This window comes from Gopherus evgoodei, chromosome 3 (genome assembly GCF_007399415.2).
Source record: "Gopherus evgoodei ecotype Sinaloan lineage chromosome 3, rGopEvg1_v1.p, whole genome shotgun sequence".
Classification (NCBI taxonomy): domain Eukaryota; kingdom Metazoa; phylum Chordata; order Testudines; family Testudinidae; genus Gopherus; species Gopherus evgoodei.
Genome location: NC_044324.1, coordinates 196,877,278 through 196,895,926, shown reverse-complemented (window position 1 = coordinate 196,895,926; position 18,649 = coordinate 196,877,278).

The window sequence follows — 18,649 nt, the reverse complement described above, 5'->3', positions numbered from 1 at the left end:
CACATTTTGGGCATCACCAAAAATTATACAAACCTGGCTCCTATGTATGTGTCTACTGACCACTTTCAGAGGGAGGGTACTGGACTAAATGCACTGGGTTAATTCAGTATGGGAAGTCTGATGTTCCAATAGAGATACAAACAAATTTACAGTTGATAGTTAAATATTTGACGCTCTAAGCATTTAGAGTGGAAGCAAACAAAATAGCTCTGACCCAATATAAATGTCCATCAACACCCATACAACTTCAAAATTCAAGTTCTGCAAACAGGTTTAATGATGGCCAAGAAAAGCTCACACAAACATATCCTCTGCCTATCCAGTCAGAACCACAGTGGGGCTGCACTGATGAGATAGTGAAGGAGATTTCAAAGTTTCAGAGAGCTGGATTAGGGGTTTCTTTTGGAGATATGGTCTTATTTTAATCGTTGTAAATATTTTTGTGCACTGTAGCTAGCATGTTACATCTTCAATTTATTGAAATAAATTTAATAAACATTTCTAACTCAAACATGTACTTGGAAAACACTAAAAGGAATAAGGCACCAAGACTCAATAATGAGGTACATACATATACACATGAGATTTATGTAAAATAATTTCTTCTCGGTGTGAGTCAATACACACCACGGGCTAAACTCCTAAATCCTTCTCCCAATATGCAGTAGCACACTAAAATGCACACTAGTTCTGTTTCCTTAAACAAGGAAGGAAACCTTAACAAGGAACTGCTGCCCCACCACCAGAAGCAGTTGTCTTACTCCACTAGCTTTGTCTTCACTGCCAGAAAAGGTGTGTGGGGGGGGGCGCGCAGGGTTACAGCAAGATAACTGTGTGCTAGCCATCTCACTGTAAAATCCTAAATCCAAAGCACTGGAGTTTTTACCTTGAAGGAGTGAGGCAAGCTCTATTGCAGGTGAGCTGTCTTGTATACTTACATCTCAGAACAAATACATGTGCATTGTCCCTGCTAGCATCATCTTTTATATGGCAAGTGAGTTGATTAGCAACAGTCGAATAACCAAATCCCAATTAGTGAGCCAGTGAATAGCTTCAAAAGTGGCTTTGTGTTAGTCTGAGATGCCACTACCATCAAAACAGGGACTGATTTACAACGTGGTCCATAATTTGCAACTGGTGTCCACAATCTTGTGCATTGTCTCTCATCTTCCAAAGATATAAAAGATGACAGCATTTGCCATACAATCTTCTGAAACAGTTCAGTGAGGACCAGTGTTTGTGGGGTAGGTTGAAGCCTGGAAGTTCTTTATTAGGTCAACAATCAGGTTGCTGGCTGTTTGCAAGTTGTTTGTTGGGAACATTAACAAGGTAACAGCCTTCACGTGGTGCTTCTGTTACATGTTGTTGATTTACACAGCAAATGTCATCAAAAGGCTACTGGACATCAATTTGTCACTCTCCTGGTATGATTAGCAACGCAAAATTTAAGAGTCCCTGTCTGGGACAGCACCAGAGAACCATAGGACCAGCTCTGTGCATGTACCAGTTCAATGTGGAAGGTCTCAGTATGTTGCATGCTAACTGTATCTTTCAAGAGTTTTCAAGGTGAATAACACTGACATTGTTGCTCTAAAAGAAGCACATGCTGCAGATAATAACACTACTTAGGATTTTAAAGTGAGCTCATTAGCACATGGTAGTTATCTCACTGTAAAAGAACATCTTTTTTTGGCAATGAAGACAACTCTTCTGTCTCTCTCTAGGACCTCACTTCAGGTCTCACACTGCTTAACAAACTCTGTGCCCCTTTTCCTCCTGGACCCAGCACAGTTTACATGGGGCTGTTCACCAAGATCAGGTGGCCCTGGGTGTCTATCCATCTTTTGTGCAGCTACTATGCAACACAAAAGAACCTCAGCTTCAACTACCCAAGAAGAGAGCTTTAACCCACTCAATACCATTAATGGCTCTCAGAGCAGTTACTGCTTGGTATTTTAATCCCTTCTATGGGGAGAGTCATCTTGGGCAATCCATAACAACAGTTACATATAACAAAGGGAGATGGTAGGATCTTATGTGGCTCTTTTGTTGTGGTTGTGAAAGATGCAAGTCATAGGATTAACATCATCAGCACACCACCCAGGTTAAGATGGCTCGCATCTACCAGAGGATATTTCTAAAAATGGAACTTGAATCAGATCTCTCACCGGCCTTACATTGTTTTATCTCTACTGAATTCAGTGGAATTACTCCTGATTTACACTACTGTGAGAGAAAAAGCAGGCCCTTTGTTATCTAGCGATTAATCCTAATTCTGAAATTTGAATTGATGGCAGAAATGGGGGGTAGTAATTTAGGGTCAAATCCTTAGAGGAGATAAATTATCACAGCTGCGTTGACTTCAGTGAAAGTATGCCAGTTTATACTAGGTGAGAATCTAGCTCACAGCTTCTAATCATAGGTTAGTATCCTCCTCATCTCTTCATTGCTCCTCATTGCTTCATTATGAAAGGGAGAAATTGTATTTGTTTTGTTGTTTTTTTAAAAAACAAGCATCAAACCCAAACTCCCAAAACAAAAATTTGGGCCAAGGGCCTGTCCAGACAAAAAGGTGGCTGCACATATCACCTCTCCAATGCTCAATAGTCTCTAGGACTTTAGGGGTCAGAATGCACAAACTGAGCTCTACACCGTTAACTGCAGTGTAGCCTGGTGTGAAATGAAGTAGTTATTGAATAGCCACTTCTTGTGGCATGTTCCCTACATCTTAAAGCTGCTGCTCTGGGGGCAAGATGCTAGCTGATTGGGCAGCTAATGGCAAGGAAAACTTAGGGTATGTCTACACTATGGGATTATTCTGATTTTACATAAACCGGTTTTGTAAAACAGATTGTATAAAGTCGAGTGCACGCGGCCACACTAAGCACATTAATTTGGCAATGTGCGTCCATAGTCTGAGGCTAGCGTCGATTTCTGGAGCTTTGCACTGTGGGTAGCTATTCCGTAGCTATCCCATAGTTCCCACAGTCTCCCCTGCCCATTGGAATTCTGGGTTGAGATCCCAGTGCCTGATGGGGCAAAAATTATTGTCGCAGGTAAATGAGTAAATGTCGTCAGTCATTCCTTCCTCCGGGAAAGCAACGGCAGACAATCATTTTGCGCCCTTTTTCCCTGGATTGCCCTGGCAGACGCCATAGCATGGCAACAATGGAGCCCGTTCAGCTTTTTTTTTACTGTCACCGTATGTGTACTGGATGCCGCTGACAGAGGCGATACTGCAGCGCTACACAGCAGCTTTCATTTGCCTTTGCATGATAGCAGAGACGGTTATCAGTCGGTCTGTACCGTCTGCTGTTGTCATGGGTGCCCCTGGCTGAGGTCGGCTGGGGGAGCAAAGACAAAAATGGGAATGACTCCCAGAGTCAATCCCTCCTTTATGGTATCTGAAAATAGAGTCAATCCTGCCTAGAATATGGGGCAAGCGTAGTAGAGAACCAGTATATCAGAGAACCAGAGAGCACAGCTGCTCCGTGTCAAATCCCACAGAAATGATGAGCTGCATGCCATTCACAGGGGGTGCCCCTGCAACAACCCACCCGTTGCTTCCCTCCTTCCTCAACCTTCCTGGGCTACCGTGGCAGTATCCCTCCCATTTGTGTGATGAAGTAATAAAGAATGCAGGAATAAGAAACACTGACTAGTTAGTGAGATAAAATGAGGGGGAGGCAGCCTCCAACTGCTATTAGTCCAGGCAGGACATTAAGCGGTGTGGGGAAGAGGAGCCCAGCATCCCGCTGCTATGATAGTCCAGGCAGTACAGAATCTTTTCTTTACACATGAAAGGGAGGGGGCTGACGGAGCTCTTTGGCTTTCCGTTATGCATGTCACACAGCACTGTGCTGTGGACTCTGTATCATAGCCTGGAGATTTTTTTCAAATGCTTTGGCATTTCGTCTTCTGTAACAGAGCTCTGATAGAACAAATTTGTCTCCCCATACAGCGATCAGATCCAGTATCTCCCATATGGTCCATGCTGGAGTTCTTTTTGGATTTGGGACTGTATCGCCACCGGTACTGATCAGAGCTCCACGCTGGGCAAACAGGAAATGCAATTCAAAAGTTCGCAGGGCTTTTCCTGTCTACCTGGCCAGTGCATCCGAGTTCAGATTGCTTTCCAGAGCGGTCACAGAGGTGCACTGTGGGATACTGCCCGGAGGCCAATACCATCAATTTGTGGCCACACTAACCCTAATCCGATACAGTAATACCGATTTTAGCGCTACTTCTCTCGTTGGGGAGGAGTACAGAAACCGATTTAAAGAGCCCTTTATATCGATATAAAGGGCCTCACTGTGCGGACGGGTACAGCGTTATTGGTTTAACGCTGCTAAAATCGGTTTAAACGCGTAGTGTAGACCAGGCCTTATACTGACTGATCTCTTAGACATGGCCAAGTTGTTCCCTCCAACTTACTTTCTGTAAGACCTGGAGGCCAGATTTCTTGACTGTTTCTGTGTCAGATAGCAGATTGGAACAGAAGTTGTCTAAGAACCAAAGGTCTTTTTAAAGTAAGCCCTCCTCTTCTAGGCATTCTTGTTTGGGAACAAGGGAGGTATTGGTTATATTTCAAATGGGATAAAGTTTGAAAATGTATGCTGAACCTCTCTGAATTGCCCATCACATGCTAAATCCTCAGCCAGTGTAAACTGGCATAGCACTATTGAAGTCAATGGAGCTACATTGAGGATTTGGCATAGCACCTCGTAATTACTCCTAACACAAAGCTAGGTATCATGAGCCATCACAGCACTGTGGCCCAAACCCTGCAGCCCTTTCAGGAATGGCTAAGACCTTCATGACTCAAAAATAAAATGACTAGGTGACAACTCCATGGCTTCATTAAATCCATTGCATTATACACCATGGATGAATTTGGCCCATTTCTTTTATAGCTGTCTTCCTCCACCCCAAAAAGACTGATACAAATCCCAATGTTTAATTAAATATTGCAATGTTGTTTCTCCAATTAGCTCTTTTTCCCTGATGTAACTGTATTAAAAAATCAATTTTGTCATAATTCTTCTTGCTCTTCTTTCAAAAGGGACTCTCATCAAACCCTTTTCTTGTATTTTATTATACAAATGTCATTACATAAGGTGATACAGGATTTTTAACTACGAAATATCACTTTTAATACACAAACTGTGTGATGAATATCAAGAATGCATTAGATTAGTTGTTTGCTCTGCTCTGCTTGATTTGTGATAACATCTTAGCAAATTACATTAATTATGACTTTGCTTTGTGTTATAGTAACAGTAATAAAAGCTATTTTATCATGTCAAAGCTGCAGTTTCTCATGTTCTGTAGTTTTCAGTGTTCAAACCAATTATGCATATCAATAAAAAACATGAACTGTTTTGCTGTTTCAGTCATTATTGAAAAAATATGTTAAATATACTTTCTACAAAGCCATTAACCCACAGTTTAGCAAATACAGTAAGGATTTGTTCAAAGGAAACCTCGCAAATTTCTTGAAATATGGAATAGCTAGTCACTACAATGACAATGTTTATAACTATGTGATAGGCAAATATTTTACTACAGATACAGATACAGACTAACATGGCTATCCCTCTGATACTTGCAAATACTTTTGTTTTCCATGTTAGAGGTTCAGTCCTACTCTGTTACATGACTGAAAATCAAGAGTTTCTCCATTGATCTCAAATGAGTTTCTCCAGGTTCACACTTCTGTGAGAACAGGATTTGACTCAATAGGTGTGAAAACATATTTAAACGCAAATCCTGTCCCATGCTGCACTGTTGTATAAAGAAGGTAAGAAACAAGAGGTGTAGAGAGCCTCTTTCTTACCCTACACAATCAGGGGCTGAATTTCAGCAGAACATTCATGAAAGTGGTGGTAGAGAAGGTCACTGCTTTCATGCCCAGTGGCATGTTCTGTGTTTTGGTTGTGCCTAGATCCACAGTGCTGTCAGCAGAAAGTGCTGGCCAGAGACACATACTGCTCCTCTTCAGAGTGCATTTTCACTCAGCCAACCCCACGTAATCCAGCTGTCACTAGCAGGATTTCTGTAGCAGAGAGAATGCACTATCTACTATCTGTTTGATCTTGCTGGGACCACCAGCATTAGCTCTTAATCTGCAAAATACGCTAATTAATAGGATGGATCTTAATAAACCCTACTCTGGGTATTACAGAGAAATGTAAGTACTTTTTCTTAGTAGCTTTAGCTCTGTGGTTTTTTTAGCTCTTTATTTACAAAAAATATACAGAAGCCACTACCAAATAGGATAGATTTCCTTTGAGCCTTTTTACAATTAGTGTATACCATTGTATAAGAAGACATTGTACATGTGGTGTATTGTTAATAACTTAAAATGCTTTGCACTTACATAGAATTATTTCAACTGAGAAAGTCAAACTTGACTTTAATGGACTTATTGTGGCTTTACATTAGTACAACTGAGAATGTGGAATCCTGCGGTTCAAAAGGGATATTATTTTAACTATAATTAAACGTTGCACCTTGTTTTACTTACAAAATTTAATGAAACATTGTGAGGTATTGTCATTCAAGGTGCTATAGGGCTGCTGGTGGTCTTCATTATACTGTATAAAGTTTTAGAATGCTTCTCCACATTTAAAACTTTCATGGGGAAAATCCTAAGAGACCTGCCTCTCTTGTAATAGTTAACTGTTAAGCACTGACAGCAGGGTTAATGTACAAAACATGAGAGAAGTCAAGATGAAATTCAGAGGTGACATAAATAGGACTATGAGTTATACATTGATCAGAAAATTGGTGCAACTGGCAAAGACGTGACTTTGATCCACTTGGCATTCTCTGGGTGTACATAATGAGTCTGACTTTCACCAATGGCCAAATTATGTTCTCCCTGATCTCAATGGCAAAACTCACATTGAGTTCAGTGTTAACAGGATTTGGCCCCAACTCTCTGTTCTGTAGAGTGCAAATTTAGCCTCTGGAATTATTGGATGCAATTTGCACTGATGTATGGAGATGTCTAACTTGGATTCTTCTCTGTAAACTCCTCTGTCTTTATTTTATTTTTCCATTTTAAAATGATATTGAAGCCAAGTTAGTTTATTTTAGGAAGGCTCTGGGATGATGATGATGCACAATGCTACAGGAACCATTTTATTGATACTAGGTCTGAATTTGGTCCTATGTGTCTAGTACTGGAAACATTTCTGCTTTTCATATAGAAAAATGTGTTCTTTTATCAGAAAGCTTGTTCTAAATATTTATACAGTATGCAGTACACAATATACAAACTAACAAGTAAATGCATTCAAGAAATTAATTAAGGAACTTTGGAGACAAATTTACTGCTGACATAAACATGAACCATTCACTCCATTGACTTCAATGGCATTACATACAGCATTTACGCCAGCAGGGAATTTGTCCATCTGCCTTTTGTTCAGAACTGCTGCTTGCTGGCAACTTCTTTTTAGTACAAAAGCTCACTCTCTCTTCTCAGTGTTCAGATAGTAGATGGGGTGTGAGACTCAGAATATATGAAGGCCATGTCTATAGTATAGACTTGTGCTGGCATACCTATATTGACCATGGGTATGAAGAGATATGATCTCTGACCAATGCAGTTGTCCTGGCAGATGCCCATAGCGTAGACACAATAATACTGGCAAAACTGCACTTTGACTAGTCAATCTTGTTTCATTCACAAATGTTACAGTATGGACAGTTTGTACGATGGCCCCAGAAGGAGCAAGAGGAGGGCTGTGGGATTCTTCACCTAAAGTGTCAGTGCAGGGGAACCTATGGGAAGCATAATACACAGGCCTAGACAGAGGGCTGTGGGATCCCTAAATCAAGGGGAAAACAAAGGTTGGACTTCTGTGGCTAAAAACTATCTAATATTCTGTAAGAGACTTAATAAAGGAAAATCCTTACAGGGGGGAATCTCAGTTTAAAATATTCTGGCTTGGGAGTGACATTAGTGTCAAAACTGTATGCTAATTTTGAGTGCCCAATGTGAGATGTCAAATGCCTGATTTTTTCAGAGAAGTTTAGCATTATAGGGTCCTTTATATATTCAAAGCACAGTTCCCATTGACTTCTGTTGTAGCTGTGAATGCTCAGCACTTTTGCAAAGCAAACCTGTCTCAAATTGTGGTCCCTAGAAAATGAGAACTCACACAACCAGCATCTACATAAGAACGGCTGTACCCGGGTCAGACCAAAGCTCCTTCTAGCCCAGTATCTGTCTACCGACAGTGGCCAATGCCAGGTGCCCCAGAGGGAGTGAACCTAAGAGGCAATGAACTCTCTCCTGCCATCCATCTCCATCCTCTGACAAACAGAGGATAGGGAGACCATTCCTTACCCATCCTGGCTAATAGCCATTTATGGACTTAACCACTATGAATTTATCCAGTTCTCTTTTAAACGCTGTTATAGTCCTAGCCTTCACAAGCTCCTCAGGTAAGGAGTTCCACAAGTTGACTGTGCACTGCGTGAAGAACTTCCTTTTATTTGTTTTAAACCTATTGCCTATTAATTTCATTTGGTGACCCCTAGTTCTTTTATTATGGGAATAAGTAAATAACTTTTACTCTAGTGGTGTTCCCCAAGGGTCAGTTCTAGGACCAATCCTATTCAATTTATTCATAAATGATCTGGAGAAAGGGGTAAACAGTAAGGTGGCAAAGTCTGCAGATGATACTAAACTGCTCAAGATAGTTAAGACCAAAGCAGACAGTGAAGAACTTCAAAAAGATCTCACAAAACTAAGTGATTGGGCAACAAAATGGCAAATGAAATTTAATGTGGATAAATGTAAAGTAATGCACACTGGAAAAAATAACCCCAACTATACATACAATATGATGGGGGCTAATTTAGCTACAACGAGTCAGGAAAAAGATCTTAGAGTCATCGTGGACACTTCTCTCAAGATGTCCACACAGTATGCTGAGGCAGTCAAAAAAGCAAACAGGATGTTAGGAATCATTAAAAAGGGGATAGAGAATAAGACTGAGAATATATTATTGCCCTTATATAAATCCATGGTACGCCCATATCTTGAATACTGTGTACAGATGTGGTCTCCTCACCTCAAAAAAGATATACTGGCACTAGAAAAGGTTCAGAAAAGGGCAACTAAAATGATTAGGGGTTGGGAGAGGGTCCCTTATGAGGAAAGATTAAAGAGGCTAGGACTCTTCAACTTGGAAAAGAGGAGACTAAGGGGGGATATGATAGAGGTATATAAAATCATGAGTGATGTGGAGAAAGTGGATAAGGATTATTATTTACTTATTCCCATAATACAAGAACCAGTGGTAACCAAATGAAATTAATAGGCAGCAGGTTTAAAACAAATAAAAGGAAGTTCTTCTTCACACAGCGCACAGTCAACTTGTGGAACTCCTTACCTGAGGAGATTGTGAAGGCTAGGACTATAACAGCATTTAATAGGGAACTGGATAAATTCATGGTGATTAAGCCCATAAATGGCTATTAGCCAGAATGTCCCTAACCTCTGTTTGTCAGAGGATGGAGATGGATAGCAGGAAAGAGGTCACTTGATCATTGCCTCTTAGGTCCACTCCCTCCGGGCCACCTGGCTTTGGCCACTGTCAGTAGACAGGATACTGGGCTAGATGGACCTTTGGTCTGACCCAGTATGGCTGTTCTTATGACATAGGAAGTAGCCAAGGAAGAAGTAAGAGGGCTGAGGCAGATGTTAATTGCTTGCAGAAAGGTTCCTGGGCTGGAGCCCATGGTAGAGGGAGGGATTTGGTTCTTCTACTGCCTCACTGAGAAGGCTAGCATGAAGACGCCAGACACAAAGGCCAGAAGGAATATCAGGCCTTGATTCAGGCTAATGACCTGACATACAGTCAGGGGACTACAGTTGATTTGAATGCTGGTTTACCCTGGAAAGGGTGAGACTGAACGTGACCTGGCTGGAGTGCTAAATCACAAGACAAAGGTGCGAGAAAGTGGGATTTCCTGTAATTTTTTAATGAAGCTGGTTTGTGCCTCAGTTTCCCCTATCTGCTGCAGTGTTACTTAGGGGGTTAAAAAGGTTGTCTGTTCTCTGCAGATGATCAGAAACTCAGGTGTGAATGGCTCCTAGCTGCCTGCAGCCTTAAGTCCCACATAAGTGGAGCTCTTGAGAAGACAATGGGAAATCCAATTGCCTGGACGTGGACACCTAGCAACCAACAACCCAAAGAGAAATAGATTTCCCTACTTTTCAGCAGAGGCACTGAGACACATCTCCCCACCTCAGGAACAAAGAACTTCCACCTCACACTCCCCAGTCAAGTGTTGGCTATAGGAAACAGTCAGGAGCAGGGCTGGATTAACTTTTTCTGGGCCCAGCACCAAACATATTTGTGGACCCCCCTGGGGAATGAAGGGGCCAGGAGCAAGGGCACAGCGGACAGGGTGGATTTTATTTAAATCATGATTTAAATCACAAGTCAGGAAGCCTTAATTTAATCATGGTTTTCTACATAAAAGTGCATTCTCAATTGTTAATACATATTCTTCACAACTCAGAGATAGATATAGATTTCATTTTTAGAAGGTACACACTATACATTTTTAAATAGTGATTTATTTTGAAAACTTTTCAGATGAGTTTTACAGCTATATCAGAAAATGAATGATTGTTTGGTTATTTCATTTACCAAAGGTAATTGAAGCAGCTATTTATGAAGTCATTGGGAGGCGAACTCTCTCTGGCTCAACAGGTTAATCATTAATATTTGGAGGATTTTCTTGCCAGGCCGTATTAGAAAGAGAACATCACCAGACAGACTTTTAAATTGTTTTATTTAACTAAAACAACAATATTAAGTATTCTGCATTTTTTTCTTCATCAGCAAACATAGTATTTTAACAAAAAAAGCAAATGTCCCTCACTTCTCACATTTACCTCCAGACTTCCTCTCCTGGTCCAGATCTATTCCGCCCCCAACAATCTTCTATTCACTGAACTTTTTGAAACTTTTCACTTTTAGAGAGAGGCAAGGGATAGACTCTGTATACACAAATTTGCAGAGACAATACAGTTGAGGTCTGTTATTCCTCACCTCTATATATTATTTATTCATAGCAAAAATATTTTTGCTATTAACAAGCATGTTATCTCTGGAGACACAAATCCACAGTTTGAGAACTGCAAAACTAAGCATCTCTGATGGTATCTTCTAGACTGAGCACTGAGTCCCATTGGGTAGATAAAAAGATTAACCTAAATAATCTATACAGAAACCTGTGGAACCCCATAAGATTGAATCCCTAATCCATGAACTATTAGAACTCATTTACAGAATGTTTCTCAAACATTACATGAATATATTGTCTCTTACTATAGAATTAATAATCCCTATTCCATGATGCAATATAATGTATCTTAATGTGACAAAGTTCCCCCTCTACCTTGGTGGGTCCTGCGCTTATTGGCAGATTTGCTCACCTCAGCGATCTTCCCCACAGTCTGGGTCAACTCCTCCTGTGTCTGATTAGGAGTTGGGAGGTTTGGGGGGAACCTGGGCCCAACCCCTACTCCAGGTTCCAGCCCAGGGCCCTGCGGATTGCAGCTGTCTACAGTGCCTCTTGTAACAGCTACACAACAGCTACAACTCCCTGGGCTACTTCCCCATGGCCTCCTCCAAACACCTTCTTTACCCTCACCACAGGACCTTCCTCCTAGTGTCTGATAAGGCTTGTACTCTTTAGTCCTCCAGCAGCACACCCACACCCACACCCACACCCTCTCAGCTCCTTGTACCTCTTGCTCCCAGCTTCTCACAAGCACTTCATCTCCTCTGACTCCTGACTGGCGTGAGCTCCTTTTTAAACCCAGGTGCCCTGATTAGCCTGCCTTGATTGGCTGCAGGTGATCTAATCAGCCTGTCTACCTTAATTGGTTCTAGCAAGTTCCTGATTACTCTACTGCAGCCCCTGCTCTGGTCACTCAGAGAACAGAAGCCTGCTTCTCCTGTGGCCAGAAATCTCTCTTCTACTGCTCTGCTGTAGAGGAAGGAGGGAGAGGGCTGCTGCTCCTGCTGCTGCTGTTCCTGCTGGGCACTGGGCCCTCACTGCTGCTGTTTCTGCTGCTGTTCCTGCTCCTGCTGCTTCCCTGGCTGGGCTAGACACCCACCCCTCTCTCTGCTGTCTGTTTGCTGGCTGGCTGGTGGTTTCCCCCCCCCCACCTCAGTTACTGCTGTTATTCCACCTACAGCCCCTTGGGGGGGGCTGCTGGCCTGCTTCCCAGAGAAGAGGGGAGTAAGGGACCCCAGCTCTTGTTGCTGAGACCACCACCCTCTGAGCGGGGTCCCTCCTGCCTGGACGCCAGACCACCACCACCTGGAGCTGCTGGGCCTACTGTGGCTGTTGCTGGGGAGCTGTTGGTGCCCGGAGGAGGAGAGGAAGGAGAAGAGGACCACCCGCTGCTGGAGACAGTATGCAGACCACTGTGGAGGGGGCTTTTCTGGACTGAGTCTTTTTCAAACTGTGCTCTTGTGGTGGGGGTTTGGACTGTGTCTGCTGGGGCACTGGGGGTGTGGCGTGGAGCCTGCCCCTGGTCCATCCGTGTCCCCTTTCGCCCCCACCACCATCGTTGCCCCCTCCACAACCCCCGCTGGCTGTTTTCCTTCTGCTTTGGACTCCTGCCTCTGGGTCTGAGCTGCTCGCCTGGCTCACCACGCCCACTTCCACCATCTGGGCCTGCAGCAGCAGCAGCTAACCATTGACTTTTTGGCACAAGTGCCTGTGGGTGCCCCACCTCCCCCCTCATACTGGACTGACCTCCTCCCCTTTGCCACATTTGTCCACCCCACCTATTTCCCTCTGCTGCCTGATAGTTCTGCCCCGGCCCTGCAGCTGTCCCCGTGGTCCCTCTACCCCAATCTCAGCTCGCCCTTTCCCCTCACCCTGTGCTCCCCCAGCCCTGATCGGTTCCCCCCAATGCGCCCACGCCCCCCCTCAGGCGCTTGTGCCCTTCCCATTTGGTTTCCCCTTGTTGACTGCACTCCCCCCTCTGCCGTTGCCCCCCCGCTCCCCTAGTGCAACTGGAGGAGCCGGAACCCCCCTCTGCGTTGGTGCCCTGCACCAATCCCACCCGTAGTCCTTGCTTGCTCCCTACGCCCCTTTAGCCTTCCCCTTCTGGCGCCCTCCTCCCCTGCCTGTAGCCTAGCGGGGAGGGGTGGCCGCCTCCTCTCCTTCCCCTCCCCTCGCTGTTTGTCCCCCTCCCCGCTCTCGTTATGGCGGGGGACGCGGCGGGGGAGACCCCTCGCGATGCTTCCACTACCCCTCCTCCACCTGCCCCCGTGTCCACTGCCCAAGCCTCTACCTCGACCGCTGCTGCCGATCCACCTACCACCGCCCCTGCTGGGGCACCGGCGGCGGCGAGTACTGGGGAGACCTCCGTTGCTGCCACGTCTCTCGCCCCTTCTGATTCGGGGGGAGCCCCCCCAGCCGGTGGGAAGGGTCGGGGTGGGAAGAAGGGTAAGGGCCCCGCTAGAAAGGCCAGGCCCTCCATGGCGGAGACTGCCCCCATTGCCGCAGCCCCACTACCGGCTGCGGCGTCCCTCCCCGCTGTTCCCTCCACCAGCTCTGCAGGTGTCCCTCCCCCGGCCCCCAGGGCTTACGCCCAGGTGGCGGCGGCCCCCCCGCCTGCCGCTGCTCCTCCGCCCGCTGCTTCTGCCACCATCTACAGCGGCCGGGGCCCCTTTCCCACTTTGACCAGGAAGCACGGCGTCCGTTGCCTCCTGGTGCCCGCCTCGCCCCACGTGGAGACCTACGTGCGGGCGTTGGCCAGGGTAGTGGGGCCCACGGCCATCGTGGCGGCCTCCAAAATGTACGGGAAGGTGGTCTTCTTCCTGGCATCGGAGGCTGCCGCCCAGGAGGCGGTAGAGACGGGCCTGGCGGTGGGGGGCGTGTTCGTCCCCCTGGAGCCGTTAGAAGACCTGGGGGTCCGCTTGATCTTGACCTCCGTCCCTCCCTTCCTGCCCAATGCCGCCCTGCTGCCCGCCCTTTCTGCCCTGGGATGCCCCGTCTCTGTCATCAGCCCTCTCCCCTTGGGCTGCAAGGACCCCACCCTCCGTCATGTTCTCTCGTTCCGCCGGCAAGTGCAGCTTCAACTGCCGCCGGCGGCGCGTGGCGGAGAGGCGCTCGAGGGGTCCTTTCTGGTCCCTTACCAGGGAGCCCACTACCGGGTGCATTACTCGACGGGGGAGGCCCGGTGCTACCTCTGCCGGGCGATGGGGCACGTCCGGAGGGACTGTCCCTTGGCCCAGCACGGAGGAGCGTCCGGGACCCCCGAGCCCCGGCAAGGCGCCGGCCCTGTCATCGCCGGTGCCCCTGGCTGCCTAGCACCCGAAGCTGCCCCTCCTCCTTCTTCTCGGTCCACCTCTGTGGAGGAGGGTGTGGCGGGGCTATCGCCGGCCGTGGGAGAGGGCTCGTCCCAGGGGGAATCCTCCCCGGTTTCTGCTGTCCCACCACTGCCTCCTCGAGTCCCCGAGCCATTGCCCTTGCCCCCCGAGCCGACCCCTGTTACCCAGCCCCCGGATGATGCCATGGAGGGCTGGTCCTTAGTGGAGGGGAAGCGGGGCAAGCGGAAGGCTCGAGTTTCTTTCCATGCTTCGGATTCGGAGGCCCCCCGGAAGAGCAGAAAGGGGGGCGCCGATGTCGAGTCTTCCGCCTTGTCCCCTGATGACTCCCAGTTTGTGGTGCCGGCTGGGGATGCCGTGGCAGCACCGGAAGGTGACACCGCCCCTCCTCCGGGGTCCCTTCCCGTGGAAGCCCCCGAGGGAGCCTCTCTCGCCCCCTTCTCACTTGGCGCCTCTGCGAGCGCCGCGGTGGGTATCGCCTCGGGTGCTGGCAGGGAGGGCCCTGGGGTGGTGGACTGTGATCTCCCTCCCATCTACGCAGAAATCGAGGCCCTGGGTTTGACCCCGGTCACGCAGGGGGAGGACGACCCTCTGCCGGCGGGCCTCGATCTGGGTGACCTCACTACATCCCCCCTGTCCCTGGGTTCCCTTCCCCTACCCGCTGTTTCTGCTCCCACCTCTGAGGGTCCCCTGGACTCTTCCCTCGACTCGGCTGTGGGTGGCACTCTGTTGGCAGCTGCCGAGCCCCTCGGGGCGACGGCCAGTGCCCCGCTGCCGAGACCTGCTTCCCAGGGGGTGTCCCTCTTTGGTGTGGAGGACCCGCCCTCCTTCCCCAGCGGGGACCCCATTGACCACCATCTCTCTCTGGGTGCCGAGGCTGCCGCACGTGCCACAGTGGCTGAGCCCGGCATCGTTCGGGGTCCCCTGCCAGCTTCCCAGATCCTTGACCCTGGCCAGGAGGAGCCACCTTCTGGCGTCTCACCTGTGGAGGCCCCGGATCCTGCCTCTACCTCCTTCCCGGATTCTCTCCCTGATCCCCGCCCTACTCCTGTCGGCCCTGTCCTTGTCCCCCCCGCTTCCTGTGATGCCAGTGCCGCCCCTGGCAGTACCTCCCAGGGAGCGGGTTCACTAGCTCTTTCCTGTCCCGACCCCCCAGGGGCTGCTGTTCTCCTTCCACCACCCCTTCTTGACTCTGAGAGCGGGGCGGGTCGTGTGGCGTCGGTCCATCTGCTGCCACGTTGGGGATCTGCCCCCTGCCTGCCCGCCTTGGTGGGCCACGGGGCTGTGACGGGGGCCCCACTGGGGGCCAGTCCTCGATCAGTGACCCCACCCCCCCATGTGCTGAGGGAGGAGCTGCGGGAGTTCCTTGAGGACGTCCGTGGCTCCCGGAACAAAGTCCATCTTGCGCTCCAGCGGTGGGGGGATTTCCATCAGGTCCTCCGGGCCGCAAGGGCCCTCATGGGGGAGGGTAGGAGGACCGGGAAGCAGGCCGCCGTGGTTTACCGGCGGGTCCGTGCCTTCCGTGACTCCTTGCTTACCTTCGGGGTTGGTCACGGATTGCTGCGCGGCCTGCCGGAAGCCGTGGGCGTGTCTGCCAGCGAGGATCCCCCCCAGCCCTCCTCATGGCGCCGATCGTCCTTGCCACCTTGAACACCCGAGGCTGTAGGATGGGTCTCCGCAGGAGCCAGGTGCTCTCCTTCCTCCGGGAGGGGGGGTACTCTGTGGTTTTCCTGCAGGAGACCCATACGGATCCGGCCGCTGAAGCTAGCTGGCGGCTGGAGTGGGGGGATGGGGCCTACTTTAGCCATTTCTCTGTCTGCGCGGCTGGAGTGGCGACCCTGTTCTCCCCCGACCTACGGCACGAGGTGCTAGGGGTCGCCGAGGCTGTGCCGGGTCGCCTGCTGCACCTCCGGGTCCGCATGGAGGGGCTTGTGGTTCATCTCGTCAACGTTTACGCCCCGACATCGGGCCCGGAGAGACGACGTTTTTATCAGCAGGCATCCGCCTTCCTTGGCTCCCTGGACCCTCGTGAGTGCCTGGTCCTGGGAGGGGATTTTAACACCACCCTCGAGGAACGGGACCGCTCGGGGACCGAGCAGTGCCCGGCAGCTGCGGACGTCCTCCGGGAGCTTGTCGACCGCCACTCCCTGGTGGACGTCTGGCGCGACCACCACCCAGACGACGTCTCGACGTTCACCTTCGTCCGGGTGGAGGCCCATCGGTCGTGCCACTCCCGGCTGGACCGTATTTACCTGTCACGTTTCCACCTTTCACGGGCCCACTCCTCCAGCGTTCGGCCGGCCCCCTTTTCGGATCACCATCTTGCCACCGTGACGGCCTCTCTCTGCGCGGAGAGGCCGGGGCCGGCCTATTGGCACTTTAATAATAGTTTGCTGGAGGATGTGGGCTTTGTGACGTCCTTCCGGGAGTTCTGGCTGGCCTGGCGAGGGCAGAGGCGCGCCTTTTCCTCGGCGCGGCGGTGGTGGGATCTGGGGAAGGTGCGTGCCCGGCTCTTCTGCCGGGACTACACTCGGGGTGCCAGCCGACGGAGGGATGCGGCGATAGGGCAGTTGGAGCGGGAGGTCTTGGAGGTGGAGAGGCGTCTGGCCGCCAGCCCCGAGGATCCATCCCTCTGCGGAGCGTGCCGGGAGAAGCGGGAGGAGCTCCGGGCTCTCGAAGACCATCGGGCCCGGGGTGCTTTTGTTCGATCCCGCATCCACCTCCTTCGGAAGATGGATCGCGGCTCCCGCTTCTTCTACGCCCTGGAGAAAAGGAGGGGGGCCGAGAAGCACGTCACCTGCCTCCTGGCGGAGGACGGCACCCCCCTCACGGATCCGGCGGAGATGTGCCAGAGGGCCAGGGCCTTCTACGCCACTCTTTTCTCCCCGGATCCGACCGATCCTAACGCTTGCAGAGTGCTCTGGGACGGGCTCCCGACGGTCAGCACGGGCGACCGGGACCGGCTAGAGCTGCCTCTCACTCTGGCCGAGTTCTCGGAGGCCCTCCGTCGCATGCCCACCAATAAATCTCCGGGCTTGGACGGGCTGACCGTGGAGTTCTACCGCGTGTTCTGGGACGTCCTCGGCCCAGATCTGGTCACTGTCTGGGCCGAGGCTTTGCAGAGCGGGGTCCTCCCTCTCTCGTGCAGGCGAGCCGTGCTGGCCTTATTGCCGAAGAGGGGAGACCTCCGCGACTTACGGAATTGGCGTCCCGTCTCGCTCCTCAGCACGGACTACAAAATTGTTGCGAAGGCCATCTCGATGCGGCTAGGGTCCGTGCTGGCGGACGTGGTCCATCCAGACCAGACCTACACCGTCCCGGGCCGCACCATCTTTGATAACTTGTATCTAATCCGGGACCTTCTGGAATTGGGGTGTAGGGATGGTCTGTCGTTCGCCCTCCTGTCCCTGGATCAGGAGAAGGCGTTCGACCGGATGGATCACGGGTATCTCCTGGGCACTCTGCGAGCGTTCGGCTTCGGACCCCTGTTTGTGGGTTTTCTGCAGGTGCTGTACGCTTCCGCGGAGTGTCTGGTCAGGCTCAACTTGACCCTGACCGAGCCGGTCAGCTTCGGGCGGGGAGTGCGGCAGGGGTGCCCCCTCTCGGGCCAGCTGTACGCTCTGGCGATCGAGCCCTTCCTCTGTCTCCTCCGCAAGAGGTTGACGGGGTTGGTGCTTCGGGAGCTGGGGCTGCGGCTGGTCCTGTCGGCATACGCCGACGATGTGCTCCTCGTGGTCCAGGACCCGGGCGACTTGGCGCGGGTGGAGGCTTGCCAGGCTGTGTACTCGGCGGCCTCCTCTGCCCGGGTCAACTGGGTCAAGAGCTCTGGCCTGGTGGTCGGGGACGGGTGGCAGGTGAGCTCCCTCCCACCTGCGCTTCAGGCCATCAGGTGGAGCGCGGGTCCGCTGCTCTATCTCGGCGTTTACCTTTCTGCCACGCATCCGTCTCCGCCGGAGAACTGGCAGGATTTGCAGGGCAGGGTGACGGAGCGGCTCCGGAAATGGACAGGACTACTCCGGTGCCTCTCCCTTCGGGGGAGGGCACTGGTGCTTAATCAACTGGTCCTGTCCATGCTCTGGTACCGACTCAACACCCTGGTCCCGGCCCCGGGTTTCCTGGCCAACCTCCGGACTGTGATTCTGGAGTTCTTTTGGCCAGGGACGCACTGGGTCTCTGCAGGGGTGCTCCACCTGCCCCTGGAGGAGGGGGGGCAGGGCCTGAAGTGCTTACGCGCTCAGGTCCATGTCTTCCGCCTCCAGGCCCTG